Source organism: Muntiacus reevesi, chromosome 2 (genome assembly GCF_963930625.1).
Source record: "Muntiacus reevesi chromosome 2, mMunRee1.1, whole genome shotgun sequence".
Classification (NCBI taxonomy): Eukaryota; Metazoa; Chordata; class Mammalia; order Artiodactyla; family Cervidae; genus Muntiacus; species Muntiacus reevesi.
The window spans coordinates 104,368,699-104,393,013 of NC_089250.1; the positions used below are offsets into that span (position 1 = coordinate 104,368,699).

Genomic DNA, 24,315 nt, shown 5'->3' on the forward strand with positions numbered 1-24,315 from the left:
TAACCAGTTTTCCCAGCACCACTTGTTAAAGAGATTGTCTTTTTTCCATTGTATATCCTTGCCTCCTTTGTCAAAGATAAGCTGTCCATAGGTTCGTGGATTTATCTCTGGGCTTTCTATTCTGTTCCATTGATCTATTTTTCTGTCTTTGTGCCAGTACCATACTGTCTTGATGACTGTGGCTTTGTAGTAGAGTCTGAAGTCAGGCAGGTTGATTCCTCCAGTTCCATTCTTCTTTCTCAAGATTACTTTGGCTATTCGAGGTTTTTTGTATTTCCATACAAATTGTGAAATTATTTGTTCTAATTCTGTGAAAAATACCGTTGGTAGCTTGATAGGGATTGCATTGAATCTATAGATTGCTTTGGGTAGAATAGCCATTTTGACAATATTGATTCTTCCAATCCATGAACACGGTATGTTTCTCCATCTGTTTGTGTCCTCTTTGATTTCTTTCATCAGTGTTTTATAGTTTTCTATGTATAGGTCTTTTGTTTCTTTAGGTAGATATACTCCTAAGTATTTTATTCTTTTTGTTGCAATGGTGAATGGTATTGTTTCCTTAATTTCTCTTTCTGTTTTTTCATTGTTAGTGTATAGGAATGCAAGGGATTTCTGTGTGTTAATTTTATATCCTGCAACTTTACTATATTCATTAATTAGCTCTAGTAATTTTCTGGTAGAGTCTTTAGGGTTTTCTATGTAGAGGATCATGTCATCTGCAAACAGCGAGAGTTTCACTTCTTCTTTTCCTATCTGGATTCCTTTTATGTCTTTTTCTGCTCTGATTGCTGTGGCCAAAACTTCCAACACTATGTTGAATAGTAGTGGTGAGAGTGGGCATCCTTGTCTTGTTCCTGATTTCAGAGGAAATGCCGTTTTCCTCAGTCGGCCTTGTCTCACCTTTTCCTTTCTTTTGCTCGTCTCTTCTGTTTCATTGCTTACGGGAGTGGGCGTTGTCCGTGTTGAAATAAAAACTGGGACGGGATCTTCGCCCAGTTGGCGCTTTCTCAACGCGCTGACCTGCGGTCGAGGCTTGGAGCCGAGCTCTGGAGAGGGCGGAGGCCCCGAGCGGAGATTTCTATTATAGATCAATGCAGAATGGATCAAACCGGAAAGAAGCCTCTCTGGCCAGAAACAGTCTTCATTGGAAGAAATAACATCTCTAAAGGAGGAACGTGTAAATCAGGAATTGAGCCAAGAAAAGCCTGGGAGATGAACTTCTTCTCTGTCTCCAGAATTCTTAAGAGGAAGAATTAATGAGAATTGAAAGGAGAAGCTTCTCCTGGAAGAATAATATCTGAGTTCCAGGCACTTCTGAACAAATAGAATATGAAAATGCCGGCGCTGAAACTAATGAAGAAACTCTGCGTGGAAGCTCCCCGTGAAGCTAAAGAAGCCAAGAGAGACGTGTGTATCTCTTCTGAAAGAATTAGAACTCAGCTTTGGTGTCAAAAGATTGCAACCCATGGAGAAAATAGTTATTAAAAATATGTCCTCAAAGTCAGCAAGAGACAGAGAGACAGAGACAGAGATCGTTTGAAGATGGAGTAAAAAGGAAATGCTTGGAGTTAGCTAATAACAATGATATCATCTTCCAACTAGTTTAGAATCAGAGCTTTTTCAGCAACTGAAAAAATGTACACAAAAATAAGTTCACTGTCTAATAAAGACCAATTGACACACTTAAAAAAAAAAAAGAATTTTCCATAGTTTGTTGTGATCTACAAAGTCAAAGGCTTTAGCATAGTCAATGAAACAGAAGTAGATGTTTTTCTGGAAATCCCTTACTTTCTGTATGATCCAATGAATGTTGGAAATATAATCTCTGGTTCTTCTGCCCTTTCTAATGCCAGCATGTACATCTGGAAGTTCTCAGTTCATGTACTCCTGAAGCCTAGCTTGAAGGGTTTTGAACATTACCTTGCTAGCATGTGAAATGAGCTCAATTGTATGATAGTTTGAGCATTCTTTGACATTGCTCTTCTTTGGGATTAGAGTGAAAACTGACCTTTTCCAGGCCTCTGGCCACTGCTGTTTTCCAAATTTGCTGGCATATTGAGTACAGCACCTTAACAGTATCATCTTTTAGGATTTTAAATAGCGCAGCTGGAATGCCATCACCTTCACTAGTTTTGTTTGTAGAAATGCTTCCTAAGGCTCACTTCACTTCAGACTCCAGATTATCTAGCTCTAGGTGAGTAACCACACTGTTGTCATTATTCAGGTCAACAAGACATGTTTTCTATAGCTCTTCTGTGTATTTTTGCCACCTCTTCTAATGTCTTCTGGTTCTATTAGGTCCTTGCCATTTCCCTCTTTTATTGTGCCCATCCTTGAATGAAATATTTCCTTGATATCTCCAGTTTTCTTGAAGAGCTCTCTAGTCTTTCCAATCCTATTGTTTTCCTCTATTTCTTTGCATTATTCACATAAGAAGGCTTTCTTATCACTCCTTGCTATTCTCTGAAACTCTGCATTCAGTTGGGTATTTCTTTTCCTTTCTCCTTTGACTTTTGCTTCTTTTCTCTTCTCAGTTATTTGTAAGTTCTCCTCAGACAACCACTTTGCCTTCTTGCATTTCTTTTTCTTTGGGATGATTTTGGTCACCACTTCCAATACAATGTTACAAACCTCCTTCTATAGTTCTCCAGGCACTCTACCAGATCTAATCTCCCTTGAATCTATTTGCCACCTCCACCCTGTATAATCCTAAGAGATTAGATTTAGGTCATACCTACATGGTCTAGTGGTTTTCCCTGCTTTCTTCAATTTAAGCCTGAATTTTGCAATAAGGAACTGATGATCTGAGCCATAGTCAGCTCCAATTCTTGTTTTTGTTGACTGTATACAGCATCACCATCTTTGGCTGCAAAGAAATATAATCAATCTGATTTCAGTTTTGACCATCTGGTGACGTTCATGCGTAGAGTTGTCTCCTGTGTTATTGGAAGAGGGTGTTTGCTATGACCAGTGTGTTCTCTTGGCAAAACTCTGTTAGCCTTTTCCCTGCTTCATTTTGTACTCAAAGGCCAAACTTACCTGTTAATGAAGGTATCTCTTGACTTCCTACTTTTGCATTCCAATCCCCTGTGATGAAAAGAACATCTTTTGTGTGTGTTAGTTCTAGAAGGTCTTGTAGGTCTTCATAGGACCATTCAACTTCAGCTTCTTCAGCATTAGTGGTTTGTCATAGACTTGGATTACTATGATATTGAATAGTTTGCCTTGGAAATGAACTGAGATCATTTTGTTGTTTTGGGGATTATATACAAATACTGCATTTCAGACTCTCTTGTTGGCTATGAGGGCTACTCCATTTCTTCTAAGTGATTCTTGCCTACAGAATTAGACATAGTGGCCATCTGAATTAAATTTGCCAGTTCCGGTCCATTTTAGTTCACTGATTCCTAAAATGTCGATGTTCCTTCTTGCCATCTCCTGCTTGACCACTTCCAATTTACCTTGATTCATGGACCTAACATTCCAGGTTTTTATGTAGTATTGTTCTTTACAGCACTGAACTTTATTTTCACCACCAGGTACATCCAAAACTGGGCGTCGTTTGCACTTTGGCGCAGCTCTCTTTCTGGAGCTATTTCTCCGTGCTTCCCCAGTAAGCATGTTGAACACCCACTGATCTAGGGGGCTCATCTTCCAGTATCATATATTTTTGCCTTTTAACACTGCTCATGGGCTTCTTTTTTCTTTTTTTTTTTGCTCATGGGCTTCTTGAGGCAAGAATACTAGAGTGGTTTCCCATTCCCTTCTCTAGTGGACCATGTTTTGTCATCGCTTCACTGAGTCATGCAAGCCCTTTCACTGACAAAGCTGTGATCCAGTGATCATTTTGGTTAACTTTCTGTGATTGTGGTTTTCATTCTGGAGTCTGTGGGACTGTAGTTCTTGTTTCTGTTTGCCCTATGATGGATGAGGATAAGGGGCTTATGCAGGTCTCCTGATGGGAGGGACTGGCTGTGGGGAAAACTAGGTCTTGTTCTGATAGGCAGAATCAAGCTCAGTTCAGTTGCTCAGTCGTGTCTGACTCTTTGCAACCCCATGGACTGCAGCATGCCAGACTTCCCTGTCCATCACTAACTCCCAGACCCTGCTCAAACTCATGTCCATCGATTTGGTGATGCCAATATCCATCTCATCCTTTGTGGTTCCCTTCTCCTCCTTCCTTCAATCTTTCCCAGCATCAGGGTCTTTTCCAATGAATCAACTCTTCAACACCTGGCATCAGGTGGCCAAAGTATTGGAGCTTCAGCATCAGTCCTTCCAATGAATATTCAGGACTAATTTCCTTTAGGATTGACTGTCTTGATCACCTTACCGTCCAAGGTACTCTTAAGAGTCTTCTCCAACCCCACAGTTCAAAACCATCAATTCTTCGGTGCTCAGCTTTCTTTATGGTCCAACTCTCACAACCATACATGACTACTGGGAAAACCATAACTTTGACTAGATAGACCTTTGTCTGCAAAGTAATGTCCCTGCTTTTTAATCTGCTAAGTTGGTCACAGCTTTTCTTCCAAGAAGCAAGCATCTTTTAATTTCATGGCTGCAGTCACCATTTGCAGTGATTTTGGGGCCCAGGAAAATAAAGTCTGTCACTCTTTCCATTGTTTCCCCATTTATTTGCCATGAAGTGATAGGGCCTGATGCTCTGATTTTTGTTTATTGAATGTTGAGTTTTAAGCCAGCTTTTTCACTCTCTTCTTTCACTTTCAAGAGGCTCTTTAGTTCCTCTTTGCTTTCTGCCATACAGGTGGTATCATCTGCATGTCTGAGATTATTGATATTTCTCCCAGCAGTCTTGATTGCAGCTCATGATTCATCCAGCCCAGTGTGTCTCTTGATGTATTCTGCATAGAAGTTAAATAAGCAGGGTGAATGCATACAGCCTTGTCGTACTCCTTTCCTGATTTTGAACTAGTCTGTTGTTAGTCTATGTTCAGTTCTAACTGTTGCTTCTTGACCTGCATACAGGTTTCTCAGGAGGCAGGTCACATGATCTGGTATTCCCATCTCTTTAAGAATTTTCCACAGTTTGTTGTAATCCGCACAGTCAAAGACTTTGGCATAGTCAATAAAGCAGAAATAAATATTTTTCTGGAACTCTCTTGCTTTTTTGATGATCCAATGGATGTTGGCAATGTGATCTCTCGTTGCTCTGCCTTTTTAAAATCTAGATTGAACTTCTGGAGTTCTCGGTTCATGTACTGTTGAAGCCTGGCTTGGAGAATTTTGAGCATTACTTTGCTAGCGTGTGACATCATTGCAATTGTGCAGTAGTTTGAGCATTCTTTGGTGTTGCCTTTCTTAGGGATTGGAATGAAAACTGACCTTTTCCAGTCCTGTGGCCACTGCTGAGTTTTCCAAATTTGCTGGCATATTGAGTGTAGCACTTTCACATCATCATCTTTTAGGATTTGAAATAGCTCAACTGGAATTCCATCACCTCCAGTAGCTTTGTTCATAGTGATGCTTCCTAAGGCCCACTTGACTTCACATTCCAGGATGTCTGGCTCTAGGTGGGTGATCACACCATCGTGATTATCTGGGTCATTAAGATCTTTTCTGTATAGTTCTTCTGTATATTCTTTTTTTTTTTCCTGTGTATTCTTAAATCTACTTCTCACTTCCACTGTATAATAGTTAGGGATTTGATTTAGGTCATACCTAAATGGTCTATTGGTTTTCCCTACTTTCTTTAATTTAAGTCTAAATTTGGCAATAAAGATTTCATGATCTGAGCCACAGTCAACTCCTGGTCTTGTTTTTGCTGAATGTATAGAGCTTCTCCATCTTTGGCTGCAAAGAATATAATCAGTCTGATTTTGGTGTTGACCATCTGGTGATGTCCATGTGTAGAGTCTTCTCTTGTGTTGTTGGAAGAGGGTGTTTGCTCTAACTAGTGCATTCTCTTGGCAAAACCCTACTAGCCTTTGCCCTGCTACATTCTATACTACAAGGTCAAATTTGCCTGTTACTCTAGGTGTTTCTTGACTTCCTACTTTTGAATTCCAGTCCTCTATAAAGGAAATACAATAAACTGTGGAAAATTCTGAAGGAGATGGGAATACCAGACCAACTGACCTACCTCTTGAGAAACCTGTATGCAGGTCAGGAAGCAACAGATATAACTGGACATGGAACAACAGACTGGTTCCAAATAGGAAAAGGGGTACGTCAAGGCTGTATGTTGTCACCCTGCTTATTTAACTTATATGCAGAGTACATCATGAGAAACACTGGAAGAAGCACAAGCTGGAATCAAGATTGCTGGGAGAAATATCAATAACCTCAGATATGCAGATGACACCACCCTTATGGCAGAGAGTGAAGAGGAACTGAAAAACCTCTTGATGAAAGTGAAAGAGGAGAGTGAAAAAGTTGGCTTAAAGCTCAACATTCAGAAAACTAAGATCATGGCATCTGGTCCCATCACCTCATGGGAAATAGATGGGGAGACAGTGGAAACAGTGTCAGACTTCATTTTTTTGGGCTCCAAAATCACTGCGGATGGTGATTGCAGCCATGAAATGAAAAGACGCTTACTCCTTGGAAGGAAAGTTATGACCAACCTAGATAGCATATTAAAAAGCAGAGACATTACTTTGCCAACAAAGGTCCGTCTGGTCAAGGCTATGGTTTTTCCAGTGGTCATGTATGGATGTGAGAGTTGGACTGTGAAGAAAGCTGAGTGCCAAAAAATTGATGGTTTTTTTTTTTTTTTTTTTAATTGATGCTTTTGAACTGTGTTGTTGGAGAAGACTCTTGAGAGTCCCTTGGACTGCAAGGAGATCCAACCAGTGCATCCTAAAGGAGATCAGTCCTGGGTGTTCATTGGACGGACTGATGCTGAAACTGAAACTCCAATACTTTGGCCACCTCATGCGAAGAGTTGACTCATTGGAAAAGACCCTGATGTTGGGAGGTATTGGGGGCAGGAGGAGAAGGGGCCGACAGAGGATGAGATGGCTGGATGGCATCACTGACTTGATGGGCATGAGTTTGAGTAGACTCCGGGAGTTTGTGATGGACAGGGAGGCCTGGCGTGCTGTGACTCATAGGGTCACAAAGAGTTGGACGCGACTGAATTGAACTGAACTGATAAAGGAAAAGGACATCTTTTTTTGGTGTTAATTCTAGAAGGTCTTGTATGTCTTCATAGAACCGTTCAACTTCAGCTTCTTCACCATTACTGGTCGGGGCATAGACTTGATATTGAATGGTTTGCCTTGGAAATGAACAGAGATCATTCTGTCATTTTTGAGACTGCATCCAAGTACTGCATTTCGTACTCGTTTGTTGACTATGATGCTACTCCATTTCTTCTAAGGGATTCTTGCCCACAGTAGTAGATATAATGGTCATCTGAGTTAAATTCACCCATTCCAGTACATCTTAACTCGCTGATTCCTAGATCTGATAGACAGAGTGCCTGAAGAACTATCAATGGAGATTTGTGACATTGTCCAGGAGACAGGGAGCAAGATCAACCCAAGAAAAAGAAATGCAAAAAAGCAAAATGACTCTCTGAGGAGGCCTTACAAATAACTGTGAGAAGAGAAGCCAAAAGCAAAGGAGAAAAGGAAAAATATACCCATTTGAATGCAGAGTTCCAAAGAAGAGCAAGGAGAGATAAGAAAGCCTTCCTCAGTGATCAGTGCAAAGAAATAGAGGGGAAAAATAGGATGGGAAAGACTAGAGAGCTCTTCAAGAAAACTGGAGATACCAAGGGAACGTTTCATGCAAAATGGGCATAATAAAGAACAGAAATGTTATGGACCTAACAGAAGCAGAAGATATTAAGAAGAGGTGGCAAGAATACACAGAAGAACTGTACAATAAAGATCTTCATGACCCAGATAATCATGATGGTGTGACCACTCACCTAGAGCCAGACATCCTGGAATGTGAAGTCAAGTGGGCCTTAGGAAGCATCACTACGAACAAAGCTACTGGAGGTGATGGAATTCCAGTTGAGCTATTTCAAATCCTAAAAGATGATGCTGTGAAAGTGCTGCACTCAATATGCCAGCAAATTTGGAAAATTCAGCAGTGGCCACAGGACTGGAAAAGGTCAGTTTTCATTCCAATCCCTAAGAAGGCAATGCCAAAGAATGCTCAAACTACTGCACAATTGCACTCATCTCACACACTAGTAATGCTCAAAATTCTCCAAGCCAGGCTTTAGCAATACGTGAACTGTGAACTTCCAGATATTCAAGTTGGGTTTAGAAAAGGCAGAGGAACCAGAGATTAAATTGCAAGATCATCAAAAAAGCGAGAGAATTCCAGGAAAACATCTGTTTCTGCTTTATTGACTATACCAAAGCCTTTGACCGTGTGGATCACAATAAACTGTGGAAAATTCTGAAAGAGATGGGAATACCAGATCACACACACAATAAACTGTGGAAAATTCTGAAAGAGATGGGAATACCGGGTCACATGACCCGCGTCCTGAGAAATCTGTATGCAGGTCAGGAAGCAACAGTTAGAACTGCACATGGAACAACAGACTGGTTCAAATAGGAAAAGGAGTACGTCAAGGCTGTATATTGTCACCCTGCTCATTTAACTTACATGCAGAGTATATCATGAGAAACGCTGGGCTGGATGAAGTACAAGCTGGAATCAAGATTGCTGGGAGAAATATCAATAACCTCAGATATGCAGATGACACCACCCTTATGGCAGAAAGTGAAGAAGAACTAAAGAGCCTCTTGATGAAAGTAAAAGAGGAGAGTGAAAAAGTTGGCTTAAAGCTCAACATTCAGAAAACTAAGATCATGGCATCTGGTCCCATCACTTCATGGCAAATAGATGGAGAAACAGTGGTAACAGTGGCAGACTTTATTTTTGGGGGCTCCAAAATCACTGCAGATGGTGACTGCAGCCATGAAATAAAATGTTGTTTACTCCTTGGAAGAAAAGTTATGACCAATCTAGACAGCATATTAAAAAGCAGAGAGATTACTTTGCCAACAAAGGTCCATCTAGTCAAGGCTATGGTTTTTCCAGTAGTCATGTATGAATGTGAGATTTGGACTATAAGGAAAGATGAGCACCAAAGAATTGATGCTTCTAAAATATGGTGTTGGAGAAGACTCTTGAGAGTCCTTTGGACTGCAAGGGGATCCAACCAGTTCATCCTAAAGGAGTCAGTCCTGCGTGTTCATTGGAAGGACTGATGCTGAAGCTGAAATTCCAGTACTTTGGCCACCTGATGCAAGGTTCTGACTCATTGGAAAAGACCCTGATGCTAGGAAAGATTAAAGGCAGGAGGGGAAGGGGACGACAGAGGATGGGATGGTTGGATGGCATCACCAAGTCAATGCACATGAGTTTGAGCAAATTCTGGGAGTTGGCGATGGACAGGGAGGCCTGGCGTGCTGCAGTCTATGGGGTTGCAAAGAGTCGGACATGACTGAGAGACTGAACTGAACTCTGTATATTCTTGCCACCTTTTCTTAAATCTGCTTCTTTTGGATCCATACTTTTTCTTTCCTTTATTGTGTCCATCTTTGCCTGAAATATTCCCTTGGTATCTAATTTTCTTAAAGAGCTCTCTAGTGTTTCCCACTGTATTTCTTTGCACCAATCAGTTGAGCCATGCCATGTAGGGCCACCCGAGATGAACGGGTCCTGGTGGAGAGTTCTGACACTACGTGGTCCGCTGGAGAAGCGAATGGCAAACCACTTCAGTATTCTTGCCAATAGGTTATGGTGAACAACATTGGATTCGTAATCTCTGAAGTTTAGCTTCGGGACCTGGGACCAGTCTTGATCACTCAAGAGCTTTTGTGTAGCAAGGTTTTACTAAAGTGAAAATGGACAGAGAAAACTTCTGACAGACATCAGAAGTGGGACAGACAGTGCCCCCCTCACTGGTCTTATCAGGCCTTATATACTTTTACCAGATCCACTCCTACAACATAAGCCTGAAGATAATAAGATTAGTCAGAAGGTTCTTGTTAAGAAGGAGAAACATGTCCTTGAGCAAGATAACATTGTTGTTACATAATCATTAGTAGAGAGCTTAAGGGAATACATACCCTTGAGCAAGATGAGTTGTTTTGTTGTGTAAGCATTAGATCTGGACTTAAAGAAAATAACATCTTTTGTGACTAAGACAAAACAGTGTAGGAAAAAAACCTTGTCCTTTTCTCCTCCTTGAGAGCCCTAGACCCCTTTCTCCTCCTCCAGAGCCCTGGACTCCTTCCTCCTTGAGGGCCCCAGACTTATCAACCTACCTAAGAATTAGCTCTCTCATTGCCTTGAGAACCCCATGAACAGTATGAAAAAGCAAAAAGATATGACACTGAAAGTTGAACTTCCCAGGTTGGTAGATGGCCAATATGCTACTAGCGAAGAGTGGAGAAATTTCTCCAGAAAGAATGAAGAGATAGAGCCAAAGCGAAAACAACACCCAGTTGTGAATATGACTGGTGATGAAAGTAAAGTCCAATGCTGTAAAGAGCAATATTGCACAGGAACCTGAAATGTTAGGTCCATGAATCAAGGTGAATTGGAAGTGGTCAAACAGGAGATGGCAAGAGTGAACATCGACATTTTAGAAATCAGTGAAGTAAAATGGACAGGAACGGGCAAATTTAATTCAGATGACCATTGTATCTACTACTGTGGGCAAGAATCCCTTAGAAGAAATGAAGTAGTCCTCATACTCAACAAAAGAACCATGCTCAGTAAATCTTTTTTTTTTTCCATTTATTTTTATTAGTTGGAGGCTAATCGAATTGTCTGCTGATGGGTGGGGCTCTGGTCCCTCCCTGTTAGTTGTTTGTCCTGAGGTGACCCAGTCCAGAAATCTACAGGCTCTATGGCTATTGGCGACACCCAAGAGGACTTAGGTCAACATGCGACTCCCAGAACTGTTGCTGCCAGTGCCCGTGGGTGCTCTTTTGTTTCCCCCATATCTGCCATGGCTGGAGTCACCATCACTGTATGTACTTACAGGTCTGCTGTTCTCCAAGGGAAAAACAGTCTTGAGTCATCTTTGAGTTTCAGATACTTCATTCTTACCTCTGGTGCTGGCTGAGGGATGAATGTCCCAGAAAATTCTGTGGTCATCTCCAGACTATTTGTTTTAAAACGTGATCATTTTCCTTCTTTTATTGTACCACGTGTTAAGCCTCTTAAGTACCTCTGTGAATTTCGCACACGATACTACTGAACACTAGCATAAAATTATCTTCAGTTGCTGAATTATCTTCAGTCTCAGCAAAACTGAAACTTGAAGAGTCACTGAAAACTGCAAGTTTCCTGACCACTTAGAACCACTTTGGTTAGTGGAGAAAAATCAGTTTCAAATTGCTGCCCTGCCGCTTACTAGCTCTGTGACCTGGAGCTCATTACTTAGCCCTCTCAGCTCTATTGTCTTCATAGGTACAAAGGAGGTTATAGTAACTTCTTTGCAGGTTGTTTTGAAGAGGTACCTGAGAATACTCAGCCTATGGCTAGTCCAGAGTCAGAGTCAGGAAACAAAGACATGGAATCTTTAGCATGGAGGGAGAAGCCTCTCGCTAGTCTGTCTCCACTAGGGCCTGTGCTAAATATTGCTGGTCTGGCACATGACCATGTTCAAGATCTCTCTCCTTTTGTCCTTGCTTCCTGTTTTACACCAGGCCCTTGGTATCCAAAACCCTTTGAACCTCATCTCAGATCCAGAGGGTGCCTGGTGCTATAGAAAGAACCCTGGACAGACTAGTTGACTCCGGGAAGGCGGCGGCGGCGGCGGCGAGACAGCGGGGGTGCGGCCGGGCGGGGCCGCGTCTACATGTGCGGCGCAGCCCCGGCATAGCCCGGGTCTGCCGGTGCCCGCCGCGCCATTGTTGGGAGAGGGGGCGGCCTCTGAGCTTGGCGGAGTCCGGGGCCGAGCGGAGGCGACTGCACCGAGGAATGGAGGCGCCCCATGGGGAACACGCTGACCTGTTGCGTGTGCCCCAATGCCAGCCCCAAGTTGGGCCGGCGCGCGGGGCCAGCGGAGCCAGACTAGGCGTTTGAGGTCTACGAGGCGGCGGCCGGAGACGCGCCGGCTACCGTGGAACCCACCTGGATTTCCGAGCGGGTGAAGGCCACCACCTGCAGCACATCAGCGACCGAGAGATGCCCGAAGACTTAGCTTTGGAATCAAACACTTCTGACCACCCAAGGGCAAGCACAATTTTCCTGAGCAAATCTCAAACGGACGGTATCTCCAGGGCAGCTTACTAAAAAGTATAGCTCATGCCCAAACATATTTCTAGATGACAGCACAGTCAGCCAGCCTAATCTTAGAACCACAATAAAATGAGATGCCAACTGTTATGCCCGATGTCCGAATCCCCGAGCGGGAAGAGAGAAGGCTTCCAAGACAATGCAACTCGCAAAAAAGGGGAAGTTTATTACTGACTTGAGCCAGGGCCTTCTGCCTCACCCATCACAGTGGTGCAGGGTCAGAAAAGCCCCGAGCCCAAGCTGTTAGCAAATTTATAAGATATGCATAAGCAATTAGTAGCTGGCTTAAGCGGATTGGTTACATGTTTGCAAAGCAATTCTATTGGTACAGACTTTCGCGGGCTTTTTCAAACCTGGGCGTTCGCGGGCTTTTCAGCTCTCCCTTTGTTTCTTACTGGGCGCGTATTGATTGGCTGGCTCCAGGTTACCTGATAGGGGTAGGGAATCTTACCATTTCGGGGGAAGCTAAAACTTAATCCAGGCTGCCTGTCATGGTATTAACCCTGGCAGCCTCACATTCCCCACTGTCTTCTTGTTTCTGTGGAAGGCCCAATCATGGGTCATTTTTCTGTGGGGGCAGTTGAATGTTGAGATCTGAGTAACATTAGGTGGACATACAGGCAGTGTGTTTTCCCTAACAACTCTCCCTTCAGAGAGACTTCATACTCGAGATGATTTTTGGGAATTGGGGCGGAGGTCTCTTTCTTCTGTAACTTCTTCCTGCTGTGCCTGGGCGTAGGCCTGCCTAGCAGAGCAGAAGTCTCTCTATACCTGACCTAAGTTGGGGTGTCTTATATCTGAAACCAACTTTTATTCTTGTAATAACAGCAACTTAGTTTGAAACTGTTGGCGCCTCTCAGAGATAAAATAGACAGGGACCAAACAGGAGACCTAACAGGATGGTCATCACTGGTCTCCAGAAACAGGAGGCAACATTTGGGGTGATTTGCTTGTGGTCAAGCAACAGAGCTCTGTTCTAGGAATCTTGTGTTTAGTCTGAAGTTACCATCTTTTACCTGGGTAGGGGCTCCAGTTCTGAAGAAGGACTCAAAAGACATTGTTATGCATGTTTTTTTTTTTTTTGAGTCGGAACCAGGACCCGTCTCAAGGCTGTACCACCATTTGATTGTTTTCCCTCTGTTTCTGTATTTTTTTTCTTTCCTGATCAGCAATTGTTTGAATCTATGCTTTGGAACTCAGGGAAGGTCAAGGAGGCTGAATAAAGCCTATATTTTACAGTACAGCAGGTCTGTACTCCAGAGTCACCACCCCACAGAGTCCTGCTCAGCTTTAATTTAGGGAACAGGGCAACTATGACTGTGATAATCTCTTGTCAAAATGGGGCATAGGACTGCCTCAGCCTGGAGAAGAGACACTGAATTGGAAGTATTCCTGAGTGCCAAGTCTTAGATTTGAGCCTTGTATGATTAAAATCTCAATCCCTTGGTCTGCCATTTTGTTGTAACATACCCAGTTAGTAGTAGCTAGAGGAGGGATAACTGGAGTTTTAATAGACAAAATAAATCTCTTTCTTTTAGGAGAATAGGCCTGAAACCCAGTCTGGACCTGGCACTTCAGGGAGACTTGTAGCCAGGTGGCCAGTTGCCTAGTTTTATGAGAAGTAAGGTAGAAGTTACTAGCTTCCAGCAGACATTGTTTTGAGAATGGTGGCATCTAAGCCTGACACGACTCAGAAAACTCAAGTGTTTAGCAATACAATGTCTAATCTGAAATTATACCCATAGTAACACCTGGTTATTTCTCAGGATGTCTGAACCATAGCTGAGTACTCTATTTTGACTTTTAATTGTAAAATTTTTCCTTAATAACCAAAGCAGATGGCACCATTAATGATGTCAGTGTTCCTCTAGGTATGATAAGATGCAAGAATTGGGACTCATAAAATCTCCTGAAAAGATCTAACTATCTGAAGGCCTGTTCTGCCAGTTTTTCCCAGAGCACGGAGCGCCTCATTCCTGATCTTCACCCTGAACTCCTTTCAGGGCCGTTAAAAGTCAACAGTTGCAGTGGCCATGATTTAATCTCTGTAGATGTAGATGGCAAGTGTCAATCTTCAGTTGGCAGAGCCCCTTTTTGTTCATAAACTTGACCATGATTTTGAGGGGGGCATTTCAAGACCATTTTATCTCACGGTGCTGAGAATGTCCATTCTCAGGTTTGGCAAAGATTTTGTTGACAGGCCACTCAACGTGCTGTTACTGGACTAGGCCATAAAACAGTATCCAAAATTCTCTGGACCACCTGTCTTACTAGCCTCTTGGTCCAGGAAAACATTCCCTCTTGTTGCTTTTTCTCATATCTAGAGTTACACTGCCATCATCATTGATCTCATAGGGAACTATATATTATTTTATCAGAGGCCTCAGTCACACATTTGGCACTGTAAGAAATAGCAATTTTGTAAAACAGGTGAAATACAAAGAACATAGCCAGCAGTACTAGTAAAGTCACAAGTAAGACTTAAGAGCTTTCATTAGATGTAGCCAGGTATATATCCCAGGTCGTCTGACTTAGTCTATTCTGTACGAATCTTTATCTTTCAGGGAAATTATACATTGGCACCACCATCTATAAGGCACATAGCCCAGTTTTCTACTGTTACTAGACTGATTATCTTTAGCATGATATAATTGTTTTCAACACAGAGGAGACTTTAAACCTCTTATAATTGTGGGAGACTTTTTTTTTCCTTTGTTGAAACTTTTTGTTGTTCTGATTGAGCTTGAGGAATAGAAAAAGGCTCAAATTTATGGCCAGAGTCAGAGTAGGCATTATTAATTGGCCCAGTGAGGGGATCTAAATTTTCTCAGGGCCAACCAGTTAGAGTCTTGTAGTGGAGAAATTTACCAAGGTAACCCAGAACTAGATACAGGTAATTGGCCACAAACCCAACAATTGGATTGGTTTCTAAAACTGGCATAGAATCAGGCCTCTGCTAGAAAAGCATTTGATTTATATGCAAAGGTCTAACAAGTCAAGAAAACATTATAAATGATCATACAAAGCAGATCCAGCATCTTGGGCAAGCTGTCTACCTCTGATGTTGCTGTCTTCTCATCCTGGTGTAGTTTCTTTTGTTTGAGCATCATTTTAAGGTGAGATCAGGTCAGCTGTCTTCTCTATAGACTAATCCAGTGTAGGAGCCTTTGAAAGTGGGAATTAATCTAAGAGTTAATTTCTCTTCAGTTTCATTGTGCATGAGCTAGTTAAGAGTACCTGATAAAAAGTCCTTCCATCCAGGTTGGAGACAGTCTCTTAAATTATGTCTTTTTCCAGTCCTGGTTGCAGATCATGAGGCATCTGATCTTCATCCAAAGATAGATTACTGAGATAAGCTTCAGAAACAAACTTTCACATTAATATCACATAACAGCAAAGAACTATCTGAGAAATGAGTCTTATTACATGCAGACCTCCATTAACAAACTGGGATTTAACATTTTTTTTGAAATATCTTTTTTTTTTCTCTAAAGTTACCCTCATTTTTATCAAGTACAACCAAATAAAGGCTAGTTTGCTTGCAAAGTAGGTCTGTTTTTACTAATTTTGGTCTGATAATTTATATAACTATAGTTGATCATAGACTTTTTATTTTGCTGAAACACTTATTGGATCTCAGACTGAACTTTTAATATAAAACGGGGCTGGGAAACTCACACCAAAGGCTTATCACAGATTTTGCCTAACAAATCTAGGTGAACTCTTCTTTAAGGTCTCAAAAATTCCTTGAGATTTTTGTACCTGTTAGTGAGATAACCTTAGCTCATTTGTTAAACTTACTGGAAACCTAAGAGACCAAATTATTTTTATAACTAGTTTGAGAGGAAGGTTTTTCCTATTCCCGGAAAACACACGATTTAAACCTGTAATTTCTCAGATAGAAACCATAAAAGTTATAAGCATATTCGCTGGTTCATTCAGTCCTTTGTTAACTTTTGTGAAGTCATCAGGTTTTTCATTAGAATACCAAGACGTATCAGAATGTTAAGAACTCCATATACCTTTTAGGATATCTGTATTAGTAATTTTTCATACATTATAACATGAGCAGATTTATTACTCACTTGATAATCTTTTTCATGTAATTTAACCAACCAAATAAACAGTTTAATATCCCTCTTTGGGATGTTTCAGGGGCCCTCTGAAGCACCCCAAAGTTAGCTAGATGTCAAAGGAACTTCAAAAGAATTCAATTTAGGAAGTTTTATCGAAAAGATCAATTAAAAGCTTTAGAACATTTGGTCAGATTTAGTCAATGTTGATGGGTGTATCATTTAGCTTGTTGATATGTCACAGTGGGTGTAAATACCAAGGCTCAAGGTCTAGTGAAAGTCAGCTCAGCCACTTGGACCTAATTGGTTCTAAGCAGTTTTCTTACAACCAGGTCATTCCTAACAAAATCCACTTATCTAACTAATTGTAATTCAATTTTAGAAAATCTTGATCATGCATAACTCTTTTTACTATTTTTTCATACTTTACTGAAAGCACACTTCCTGCTTTCCTTTAGCAATCAAGAGCTAACTTTTATATTAGCATTTTTAGATTGGTGAGCATAAATACCAGTGATAATTTCTAAAACTCTTGCTTTCATAAAACATTTTAGGATGGCATGGAACATTATTCATTTATAGTCCCAAATCTCTTTAGTTTTTCTGTAAAAGGAAATTAGTGTTTAGTAGTAAATGTTTCAAAATCTTATTTCATTTGGAAATGACCTAATTATTTAATAGACTTCTAATACTTAGTTTAGCACAACCCTTAGAAATTCAAGTTATGCCAATCTGGGGAGACCATTGTAGACAGATATTCTTAAAGAATAATTATTCTTAATAGAGTTTATATACAAACTCATACCTCATTTACATTTTTTAGAAGTTTTTTTCACTCGAGGTAATTTCCTTTTTGACAAACTTGTAATAGGTATAATATTTAACTTATATTAAACCTAGGTACAATGAAAATATTCTATTTGATGTTAATTACTCTAAGACATGTCTATATTAGATAGGTCAACAAACAAACATTAATATCAGGTATTTAGTACTGAATATTTCCCAGTTCACCTAAACCTGGAATTTATTGTTTATTTTAGAATTATTTGATTTGTAAGCGCTTACCCCTTTTTTTAAGCCAATTAAATCGAGCTCATTTACAAATTAACCTAAAAAATATTTTCCAGAGACAAAGACATACCAAAACATATTTAGACACACACACATATAAACCTGGCAGTCCTCATCAGACACTCCCTTAAATACAAGAATACAGTCTCTCAGAAAACCTTCTATAGAGACACAAAACTTCAGATGTCTTCAAAGATTTCAAAAGGAGGAAAGGAAGCCAGGTTGAAAGAAGAAGGAGGAGGAGGCGGGAGAGGGGGCAAAAGGGGTGGACTTACAGACGTCTCCTGCCACCTGAAGACACCCAGGCGTTACAGGAATTTTCCCTGGGCTTCCAGAAAAGGGAGACCAGAGACAATGCCGGCACACATACAAACACGGAGAGCCGAAGACAAACACACAGACAGACAAACGTTGGCCGACGACACAGCGCTGGATTTTCGGGCCCCCTGAATTGTCTTGCCTCCCAGTAGCAGATTCACCTTACTGAATGGCGTCCGCTGTTCACCAGACTCGGGGTCGGGAGAGGAACTTTCTTCCCCGCGGAGTCGGCTGCCTCCCAGCGCGTCCGCTGGCCTCGGCCTTATGCCGGCTGGCCCCCCCCCCCTTTATAGAAAGCCTTCCTGCAGAGTCGGCTGCCTCCCAGCGCGTCCGCTGGCCTCGGCCTTACGCCGGCTAGTCCCCCTTTATAGAAAGCCTTCCTTCTGCGCCAGATACGTACCCTCCTGCTCCCCAGCAGGGCCTTGAATTTACTCTGGTCTTTCCTGAGCACCGGTGTTATTATTTATCCTTCCCCTTTGTCCTGCAAGCGTTCTCTTCTCCCGGTCTAGGGATCCCGGACGAGCCCCCAAATATTATGCCCGATGTCCGAATCCCCGAGCGGGAAGAGAGAAGGCTTCCAAGACAATGCAACTCGCAAAAAAAGGGAAGTTTATTACTGACTCGAGCCAGGGCCTTCTGCCTCACCCATCACAGTGGTGCAGGGTCAGAAAAGCCCCGAGCCCAAGCTGTTAGCAAATTTATAAGATATGCATAAGCAATTAGTAGCTGGCTTAAGCGGATTGGTTACATGTTTGCAAAGCAATTCTATTGGTACAGACTTTCGCGGGCTTTTTCAAACCTGGGCGTTCACGGGCTTTTCAGCTCTCCCTTTGTTTCTTACTGGGCGCGTATTGATTGGCTGGCTCCAGGTTACCTGATGGGGGTAGGGAATCTTACCATTTCGGGGGAAGCTAAAACTTAATCCAGGCTGCCTGTCATGGTATTAACCCTGGCAGCCTCACACCAACAGGTCCTTGGACATTTTTGATGAGAGATCACATCCACTCACACGAGAAAGGGTTCCGGAGGAGTACTTTAAGCATGATCCTGAACACAAATTCATTTACAGATTTGTTCATACTCTTTTCAGTGCCGCCCAGCTGACTGCTGAATGTGCAATAGTGACTTTGGTTTACTTAGAAAGGCTTTTAACTTATGCTGAGATCGACATTTGCCCCACTAACTGGAAAAGAATTTTTTTGGGAGCCATTCTTCTTGCCTCCAAGGTTTGGGACGATCAGGCTGTTTGGAATGTGGACTACTGTCTACGGCCATACCACCCTGAACACGCCCGATCTCGTCTGGAATGTGGACTACTGCCAGATCTTAAAGGACATTAGAGTTGAGGACATGAATGAGATGCAAAGGCACTTTCTGGAGCTCCTTCAGTTTAATATTCATGTTCCCGCCAGTGTTTATGCCAAATACTACTTTGACCTTTGCTTCTTAGCAGATGACAACAACCTGAGGTTTCTAATTGCTCCTCTTAGCAAAGAAAGAGCACAGAGCCTAGAGGCCATCTCCAGACTGTGTGAAGACGAATACAAAGACTTGGGCAGAGTTGCTGTGAGAAGGTCTTTCAGCGCTGATAATTTCATTGGTATTCAGCGCTCCAATGCCATCCTCTCATGAACAGAGAGAGGTGAGGGGTTGTAACATCATGAACCCCTCGTAACAAGGACTGGAGAAATACCACCTCTCCTGCTCAGAAACCAGCAAAGTTAGTATTTTCAACTAGAAGAAAGACACTAAATTCAAGAGACTTGCAGACAGCAAAGGTTATGGTCATAGGAAAAACTGGACCTTGTCAAGGCAACGCACTCTTCTGTCCTTTTTAATGTAAACAGAGTTACAAAAACCACTCCAAAGCTAAAAGCTCCCAACCCACCCACAGATATTTGCTTACTGTGTAGGCCGATAACTGTGAACTATGTGAGGTTTTTTTTAATAGTTCAAATTTAAAGACACTATATAACTTTTACTTTTTCCTATTTTTCTCACCCATATTGCTGCATAATCCTTTAGAATCAGTGCAATATTACCATTCAAACATGGGACTCCTAACAACTCATAAAGCCACTTAGGAACAGCCTGTTGTAGCATTGTTAGGTTTTGAAGGATTCTTCCTCCCTATTTCATTGAAGCTGCTAGTCATTTTTGGCAATCAGTTTAAACCAAAAAGCTGCTGAATAACACCTGTCATTCAGTCTTTTTGCAAGCACTACCTATTAGCATGTTAGCATGTTTGGGATCATAAGCAGAGAAAGTATGTTGTTATCTACTTCTGTTGGGTCCGTGCTGCGTTTCTTGTTAACTCTAATGATGTTTCTCATTTTCTGATGATTTTTCCTCTTTGTTAAATACTTGTATTAAAGGCTATTTTCATAATTCCAGCCAACCTGTTAGTCCAGGAATAAGCAGATAGTGAAATAGAAGGTGTCCCAAAAGTCTTGGTGCACTTTTAAGTTTTAATACAGTGTGCTTGGACACTCCAGGACACTGCCGCAGAAGTATAAATGCTACAGACGCAGAATATCACTTGAAAGTTTGCTTGGATTTCTTCTAAACTCAGTTTTGTAGGTCTTGAATGTTGAGCTTTTAATTTGAATTTTTTGTTTCAGTCCCTCTTGAAGATGGCAAACAATAGGCTGAGGCAAGGGATTAAAATTAAGAGCTTAATGTTTAAAATTTGCAAGGCTAAATGAGTTTGGAAGAAATTCAAGTGAACTCTTGGGTGATGTTTTGTAAGTTTGTAGCATTTATATTTCTGCAAGGATCAAACTTCAAATTGCACAAAGACTTCAGGAGGATATCTTGGATCTTTATAGACCTGGCCTCCTCTTTTTAAAATAGTCCTTTGCCTGGCTGGGCTGTTGATGTGCTTGAGCACGGAAGTTTCTTTTTTCTAGGTTTGTTAAAGGAATTAGGAACAATAGCATTAGTTCTCAGTAGTAAACTGAAAGGAACTGGACCCTAGTAGTAGTGACAGGAAAGTAAGCGACATGAAACAGCTTTTCTGTTCTGCGTGTTAACCTGGCTGTAAGTGTGTCACTTCAAGTTGTTACTTGAGGAAAGATAAATCTTAGGAACCCTTACCTCAGGCTTTTTAAAACACAGGGTACCCCTTAGCCACCAGGAAGCCCATTAAAAGACAGGGAGGTCCAGTAATTGGTCGTTTAGGAAATTGGTAATGATGTCACCTAAACTTGAAACATTAAAAAAAAAAAGTGTTCTCAACTATGTAAAATCTTTCTCCTGCCTTCTCAAACATAGTCCTAGGAATTTTGCCTGTAAACAAAGCATTTCTGGGCCAGAAATGCTTTCTTTATAGCAAGGCTTCACATTATATTGAGTGCCACAAGTTCCATCATTTTTAAAGGACAGAGACATAAATGATAAATAATGGATATAAAATATTACAGTCTACCACCTCAAAAAATATTGTTCATGGAGCTTGAAGATTCAAGTATTGATTGCAGTTTTGTCTTGAAAAGAATGCTACAACTTGTGTGGTTTTTCTTCCTCATGTTTATATTAAAAGAAAAGCTAATAAACTCTATTTTAATTTAAAAAAAAAAAAAGAAAGAACCCTGAACTGGGATTTCAATACCTGACTTTGAAACTAACTCTCCTGCTAAGTTGCAGGGAATCTTTAGGTCAGTCTCCTCACTCTCTGGGCCTCTGGGTGTGCAGCTGTGAATAGCTCACTGCTCACTTTGGCTTTGTTGACTGGCTCAGGCTTCCCAGATCCTGGCTTGGCACTAGCCTGTCTGAATCAGCCTGCCAGTCATCTATGTCAGGAGGTGCAGGGAAGAACAGATGAAAGCTCACATTAAACTTGCTTAAGTTATTTTCCACAATCAGGGATGTTGAACCTTCCCCCCTATTCCTTCCCACATATCTTGATTCTCTAAGAGTATCCTTCTTCGCAACGTGTCTGAAGTCTCGAGGCTGTTGGAGCACTCCGTGCTGGGCCTCCCTTGCTCACACAATCATTTATTAGGTATGCGCTGAGCCTTTATTATGTGTCTGGCCCTGTGCACACATGAGAGAGGCTCATATCCTGACCTTAGGGAGCTCGTTGACTAGGGTCAGATGAACAAGTAAGGGATACAGAATCATACGAACAAATTAAAAAAAAAAAAATCATATCGAGCAAGAGCTCACCAAGAGCCCCATAAGTATGTACACAGGATTCCAGGAGAAAGTGATACCTGAACCAAGATAGGAAGAATAATATGTTAGCTTGATGAGAAGCACACTTTAAGCAGAGATCAGGGGAGGGCATGTGTCCCTGGGCATGGCCCACATGGGAGAACCACAGCCAGAGCATGGAGTAGGAGGTGGGCAGGGGCATGAAGGGCCTGGAGAGGGGCTGGCCTGTGACAGGCCTTGACTGCTATACTGGGGAATATGGATTTGAGCCTGAGGCCACTGAAGAGTATCAAGGAGTCGAGTACATGTACATGTATGTGATTACTTTCATACTCCTATTCAACACGATACATCATAGATGTTTCCCAGCCTCATGTGTGTATTATCTTCCATAGAGATGGTTGCCCGCACTCGGGGTGCCTTTGACCTCTGTGGGTCTACTGCAGTTTATGCCATTGGTGCTCGTTAAGTGGTTACTCTGTCATCTGAGTAAGGTCATAAAAAGAGCCCACAGGTCATGCAGGAGACCCAAGATCTAATTCTCTGTCACTAACCAGAGGAGTGACCAGCTTTTCATCTGGTCCTCTTGGAGCCTTGGTTGTCTTGTCTGTTGGCAAGTCTTCTCCCTGCCCTTTATACTTCACAGCATTGGCATCAGGCTCAAATGAGATACTATCTGTGAAAACATTTTGTAAAATACAAAGCACAAGCACCAAGATATCTTTTCATTTATTATCTTTCATCAATGTTTTCAGGCTCTCACATCCTTAGTTAAATTTATTCCTGAGGATTTTATTCTTTTGATACTATTGCAAAATGGAGTTATCATCTTAGTTTCCTTCTTAAATAGTTCCTTGTTGGTAAACAGAAATGCAACTGATTTTTTAAAATTGATTTTTGTATGTCAATTTTTATATCCTGCAACTTTACTCAATTTGTTGATTCATTTTAACAGCTTTTATGGAGTCTTTAGGGTTTTCTGCATATTTTATCATGTCATCTGTGGGTGACTTTTGCTTCTCTTGCTTAATTGCTCTTGCTGGGAGTACCAGGACTGTGTTGAATAGAAGTGGTGAGAGTAGGCATCCTTATCTTGTTTCCTATCTTACAGGAAAAGTTTTCAGTTTTTCCCCATTGATTATGATATGAACTGTGGGCATTTCACATATAGCCTTTATTATATTAATTTAACTAAGGTTAATTTGCAACCACTCCAGTATTCTTGCCTGGAGAATCCCATGGACAGAGGAAGCTGGTGGGATACAGTCCATAGGGTCACTAAGAGTCGGACACGACTGAAGTGATTTAGTAGCAATTTAAGGTAATGTTCATGGATTGGAGGGCTTAATATTTTGAGCATTTTATTTTGTATTGGGATATAGCAAATCAGCAGTGTATCATAGTTTCAGGTGAGCAGCAGAGGGATTCAGTCATATATACACACATGTATTTATCCTCTCCCAAACTCACCTCCCATCCAGGCTGTCACATAACAGAGTTCCATGTGCTATACTGTAGGTCCTTGTTGGTTATCCATTTTAAATATAGCAGTATGTACATGTCCATCTTGTCTATTCTACCCGAAGTGATCTACGGGTTCAGTGAATTCCCTAAGATCTCAGTGGCAACTCTGAATAGCCAAAAGTCTTGAGAAAGAAGACCGAAGCTGAAGGTATCACACACTCCAATTTCAAACTATATTACAAAGCTATAATAATTCAAATGGTATAGTACTGGCACAAAAACAACATAGATTAATGGAGCAGAAAAGAAAGCCCAGAAATAAACTTATGCTTATATGGTCAATTATTCTATAGCAAAGGAGGCAAGAATATACAATGGGGAAAAGACAGTCTCTTCAGTAAATGATATTGAGAAAATTGGACAGCTATATGAACAAGAATCAAACTAGGCTACTTTCTCATACCATTTACAAAAATAAACAAAAGGGACTTCCCTGGAGGTCCAGTGGTTAAGAGTCCATGCTTCTGCTGCAGGCAATATGGGTTCAGTCCCTGGTCAAGGAACTTTATGTGTATATATGTATATATAATTGTGTATATATGACCAAAAAAAAAAAAAACCCCAAACCTCAAAATGGATTAAAGACAAAAATGTAAGACCTGAAACCGTAAAACTCCTAGAGGAAAACATAAGCAGTACACTCTGATATCAAAGAGCAATATTTTTTTGAATATGTCTCTTCAGGCAAGGGAAATAAAAATCAAAAATAAACAAATGGGACTACATCAAACTACAGAGCTTTTGCACAGTGAAGGAAACTATCAACAAAATGAAAAGCAACCTACTCAATGGGATTTTTGCCAATGATATATCTGATGTGAGCTAATATCCAAAATATACAAAGAACTCATCCAACTTGGTTAAAAAATGGACAGAGGACCTGAATAGACATTTTTCCAAAGAAGACATAAAGATTCCC

General features: G+C 41.2%; 1 protein-coding gene and 1 pseudogene across 1 annotated transcript in view; both read left to right on the plus strand.

The window, feature by feature from the left end:
* Positions 1-24,315, plus strand: part of STOX1 (storkhead box 1) — a 76,017-nt gene that overhangs the window by 12,218 nt on the left and 39,484 nt on the right. The window lies entirely within an intron of this gene.
* Positions 11,892-19,650, plus strand: LOC136159016 (cyclin-Y-like protein 1; annotated as a pseudogene).